Source organism: Polistes dominula, unplaced genomic scaffold, assembly GCF_049000335.1.
Source record: "Polistes dominula isolate Pdom_NZ unplaced genomic scaffold, Pdom_raw_medaka contig_29, whole genome shotgun sequence".
NCBI lineage: Eukaryota > Metazoa > Arthropoda > Insecta > Hymenoptera > Vespidae > Polistes > Polistes dominula.
In genome coordinates, this window is record NW_028300865.1 from 1,226,262 (window position 1) to 1,232,261 (window position 6,000).

The following is a 6,000-nucleotide window of genomic DNA, read 5'->3' on the forward strand; positions in this document are numbered from 1 at the left end:
ATGACAAGAACAATCGAAATCGATTTTCGTTTATATTCGGTGGAACTCTAAAATTAAACGAGTGAAAGCTAACGGTTTGTAGAAGAAGTGGAAGAAGGAAAGAAAAAAAAGTTAATGTAATTATAGAAACCGGAAAACTTTCCTTCGAACGGTCGCCACTTTTTACCTTGCCTTCCCTTTCCCTCATTAGTTTTGATCTCTAACATTAACGATCACCATAACCTGATAAATAACTGATCAACAATATTATTTAACTTTCTTAATATCATTCCAATTTTTCAATAATAATAATAATAATAATAACAAAATAATAACCTGTTTTTTTAGGGGGGAATGGGGGGGATATCTTTTAACCAGTTAACTGTGGCGCCCTCGTTTTGTGTCAGCAGAATCGAACCAGGACGTGTATACTCGTCAATAGAACACAAAATTGTACCAATTCTACATGACAAGTATACTCGTCAATAGAATACAAAATTGTGACAATTCTACATGACGAGTATACACGTCAATACAACACAAAATAATGTTAATTCTACATGACGAGTATACTCGTCAATCACAATAAACTGGTTAAACGAATTTGATTTGTAATAGTAATGGTAAATTATTATAAGATAGCACGAACGAGAGGTCGAGAGAGAGAGAGAGGGAAAGAGAAAGAGAGAGAGGAAAAGAAAGAAAGAAAGAGAGAAATACAGAGAAAGAGAATCAACCAATCACAACGTCTTGTATAACTCGTACAGGGCAGTGATTGGAACGGGCGTGGGAGTATCGAATCGATTAGACTGCCGATCGATTTTCGCACAATGTATATATTCATTCTTTCTATCTCTTTCTCTCTTTTTGTCGTTCTTCTTTGACTTGTTTCTTTTTCCTTTTTATCAACGTTCAAAAAAAAAAATAAAAGAAATAAATAAACAAACTCGGCTGTTGTTCTATTTTGCTTTTTCCTACATTTTCAATAATTTTATCGATTTTTTTCTTTTTTTTCGTCATACGTTCGAGAATTTTATTTAATTCTTGATGATTTATGGAAAAATTTAAGAATAAAAAAAAAAAAAAAAAACTACTACACACAATGCGTTATTTTAACACACTAATCGGTTTCATACAAAAGTATGGAACTATAAAAGAGTATACACATATGTACATATATACGTAATAATAACACGTGAGAAGAGACATATTACGAGATATTACGTACTATGTCATCGTCATTGTCGCGCATATTTCTCAACTAACTAATACTAATATGCAAGGTCTCGGTAGTATCTTCTTCAAGTATGTTCATATTTATTAGCTAACGTTTTAAAGTATATACTTTGAACACGATTTTTTTTCCCGTCTTAGGTTCAACCAAAATATCCATTATTCCTTTCCTCTTCCTGTTTTTTTCCTGTTTTTTTTTTTTTTCTTTTTTACACCCAACGAAATGAGATATCTCACACATGTGATAATACTTTGTCGATAAATTAATTTTTTTTTTTCTCTTACTTTTACAGCTTATTTTTACGTGATTTCATAATACCAATTGAAATACAAAAATGCACGTGTACAAACGATTCAAATATACAAATTGTATAAGAACAACAAAAATATGTATATATATATATATATACATATGTATACTTGTTGTCAATTTACAAATGTTTACGATCGTTATCAAGAAATTTTGATAAATAAAAATAAAAATGATTGACAAATATACCGATGTACATATTGCAAAAGGTTTCAATATTCTTACAATATGAATATAATAATAATAATAATAATAATAATAATAATAATAATAATAATAATAATAATGATAATAATAATATTACATTCTTATCGTATAAATATTGAAATCTTTCATTGCAAATGTTATATATATATATATACATATTAAATATGTGTTTATCAATTCGCAATGTTTCGCAGTTAGGGTATTACGAAATGTGAGCGTGCAGCTGTCCTACGATATATAAAAGTACAGCCAGTAGCGACAGTGACAGCCTATTGGTGAATTAACCGGAATCTGGGCCAATTACGACACCTGACGGACGGGCACAAATAAGAGAGAGAGAGAGAGAGGGAGAGGGAGGAAGGGAGAGAAAGAGGGTGCAAAAGAGCCTTCAAAATGGTGTCCGTTAATCATACGACATACCTATGCCAAATATAAATATCTAATGGTTTATTTTACACACACACACCACACATACACATACACATATACACTCGCAAAATATTAGGACCGTCTTTCCCAAAAATCATTCGTATGATTCAATTTAATCTATATTTATTTAATGAACGTTTCTTTTTGTCAACAAATAGATTACGAACATTAAAAGAAAGAGAGAGATAGAAAATAAGATTTGTATACTATTGTATTTTTACAGTTATGAGATATAAGATAATAAATAACGTTTTTTAGTACGTTCAAATATTACGCGACAATAGTAAGATAATTTTATCTTCTATTTTTTTGTTCTTTTTTTGAAATTATATTCGAAATTGTAAAGAAACGATGGGGTTAGAAGTAACAACATTGAGACTAAACGAAATTATATATATATATATATATATGTATATATGTGTGTTTATGCGCACGCAGGGGTACACATATGGTAATAGTTGTGTCTCTACTACGCGAATCAAAAGAACAATTCCAGTAGTTTTACGAAATACATAGATAGAGATATTGTATAACTGTCAACGACGTTTTTATCCTTTCGTAATTTCTAACGATTTACTCTTCTCTATAATTCGAAATTAATTCGTAATAAGCAGATTTCTAAAACTTCAATAAATATCTTTCATTTTTTTTTTTTTTTTTTAAAGAAATACTATTCATAGATAAAATATAAATTGGTGTAAAATGTTTGAAATATTTCAACATTTGAATAAAACGAAGTTCCAAAAACAAGAAAAAGAGAGAGAGAGAGAAAATACGATCTTATATGTATTGTCACGAGATAATTTGCAAGATACTAAACATTTCATTGTAATTACTCTAATTCTACATTTAATCTAAAAAAAAATATGGCATACTAACGAAATCAAAATAGAGTCTAAACACTATAGAATAAATTCGATTATTTTTCAATAAAAAATTTCTCTCATTAATTTTGAATTTCTTATTATTTTTCTTTTACTTTTAAATATGATAAAAAAAAAAAAAAAATGGAAAAAAAAAGTTAGAAGGGATACAAAAAATAATCATCATGCTTTTAACACGCACACCTTTTCTTTCGTCTAACCCCTCCGCGTATATCACTACGTTTTTTTTTTTTTTTTCTTTTTTTTAATTATCTCTCTCTTTCTTGGGATTTTTTTTTACAGAAGGGACACGCACATAGGTCACATGCACTCGCACAAGATGTTACCAGCAGTATACACCCAAATATCATATAACTTACTTACATACCCCTGTTACTTGTTAAACGTTCACATCAAACAAACAAACCAATAAATGAAGAAGAAGAAGAAGGAGAAGAAGCGAGTGCAAACACACACACCCATACACACACACACACACGCACGCACGCACACACACTTTGTGGGCACGTTACGTTAGCCCTCAGAGTGCATTCCTTGGAAACTTGAGCATGCACGTATGCAGCAGTTGCAGCAGTTGCAGCAACAAACACACACGCTCGTTTTGTTAACAGGCTTTACGTACGTGTATTTTATGCGTTTTCCGTATGTCTTTTTCCTAAATAAATGCGCAGACCAAGTAGAAATGTAGAAGAACAGGATGCACAGTAATAAGTAAAGATATAAATTTATATATGTATATCTTCTTGATCGAACAATTATGATACGACTAGATAATTTTACGAACGTTTGAACGATATTATCATTGAACTACTGTACGAATATTACTGTTACCCAGAGAGGTAACACTCGCTCGGGAAACGCGTTACGAGAGAGAGAGAGAGAGTTCGTAAAACGAGAAAGGCGAGAGAACGCGCAGCTCCGATATGCCAACAGAGACTGGCGGCTTCCCGTTCGGACTCACCGAATGCTAGCCGGTATAGTGAAAAAGAGATGTATATACACAGCGGCGACGGGTACTATCCCTATATCGTTACGTGTACTACATACTACTATCATCACACTAATACTATTGCAATAAACCACCACCACCAGCACCAGTACCAGCACCACCACCACAAGGTACCACCACCACCACACCACCACTAGGACCACGTCTACTAACACCAATACACACCACTATCTCACCAGCAGTAGTAGCAGCAGCAGCAAAGCAAGCTACTCCTCTATCGTCGTTACTAACACCTACAAACAACGTCTTGTCGTTCCTGCGCCGTGTGTATTTCTCTCGAGAGAACGGTAAAGGGGAGTATCCAAAAGGAACTTGGTGGGGGTAGGTTGGTTAAATAAGTGGGGGGTAGAGAGCTCGGGGGAGAAACTATCAGGTCGCATGCTCTCGACGTTCTGCTGCGTGTGACGTAACTCGAGTCATCCTGGATGTGTCGTGCGCCAGCGCAAAAGTTCAAAAGAGAGAGAGAGAGAGAGAGAGAGAGAGAGAGAGAGAGAGAGAGAGAGAGAGAGAGAGAGAGAGAGAGAGCTAGCAAGTGAGAAAAGAGTAGGGAACTAAGCGGACAAGGGCGAATTGGTGGGGAGAATGCTACGAGTCATCGAAAAGAGGGGAGGATGGCGGTCATTAGTGCTACTGGGACACGGAAGCGAATCCTTGCCTTGTCGCACCTTCTCCCTCTTACGGGCTCGCGACCCGGTACCTGCACACCACCCTCACCCACCACCCTTCCTTCCATCGTGCATCCACCATTGCTCTGCTGCCCGGGGATGCGCCTGCACTCTGCAGCCGTATATATCCCTTTTGCTGCACCCTGTTTCTACCTCCCTTCTACCCTCTTTCTATCTCCATCCATCTATCTATCTATTTATCTATCAATCTATCTATCTTTCTGCACAACACCTATAAGAACCGGATTCGATTAGGCAACGCTCGCGACCTCGTCCTTGTCGGAACCACTTCAAGAACACCGCCAATAATTTTTCTTCCTTATTTCCTTTAGCACTGTACTTTTTTTATTCTTTTTTTTTTTTTTAATACTAGAATAATTTTTATAATCGTTTCTTGAACAAACTTTACAATTGTTTCAATTTTATTATGATAGTTATTTCTTCTTTAACTCGAATTCATCATCTTGGATACGAATATATGTTATATATACTGGGTGGGGGGTTTAATCGTTATCAAAGGTCGTGGAAAATCAGAGAAGTTTCTCCTCGTTGAAACTTGGATACAGTCGAGAATATAGAACCCCGTTATTGAACCGAAATTTCAAATGAAACTTATTCGAGTTGCGTAGTTGCGTTGAATGAGATATCGAGCACGAAGATTATTCTATGACGAACTTTGACATTCCGTGGTTTACACGGTTTGTACGAACAAAACAGCAAACGTAGGATTTGATATGAATCATTTTCAAATCGAAATCTTCATGAATAATACTATATCTTTTTGTTCAATGTATAATATCAATTGAAAATGCGTGTTCGTTTGTAATTTATTAGATTTTGTCAGAATTTATGTGTTATTTATGAATAATTCTTTTTAACAGATAATATTAAAAATCGATGACTAATTTTTCGTTCGAATCGATTGTCGTTGATTTAAAATTTTATAATACTTTATATGTATGTAAAATATAATTATTCTATGTACCATTGTTTCACCAAATTTTCATTTCATCGTTTAATAATAATAACAATAATAATAATGCGATGACGCGAATTATTATTTCAATTTTAATGTATATTTCATTTGTTAAAAAAAAAAAATAAGAACAAAACCCCCACTATATACGTGCAACTTGATCATATTTTCTAATTATAGTTTTAACGTTATTAATAATTATAAAATTTGTTGAAACGACAATGATATTATACGTTTTATATAATTTATTATAAATCTTTGTAAACTAAACAAAATGGCAATGGACGTAAGCCGTGTACAAACATTTC

The 6,000-nt window shown here is 33.5% G+C and overlaps 1 protein-coding gene across 5 annotated transcripts in view; it reads right to left on the reverse strand.

Moving 5' to 3' along the window:
* LOC107068330 (Transducer of ERBB2) overlaps window positions 1–4,400 on the reverse strand; it is a 46,169-nt gene extending 41,769 nt beyond the window's left edge. The window contains exon 1 of one of the 5 annotated variants that reach the window (XM_089179570.1): window positions 4,004–4,400. The gene's annotated coding sequence lies outside the window, so the exon portion shown is untranslated. The other 4 variants (XM_015324585.2, XM_089179576.1, XM_015324586.2 and 1 more) reach the window with 4 other exon arrangements.
* Window positions 4,401–6,000: the final 1,600 nt, after the last annotated feature.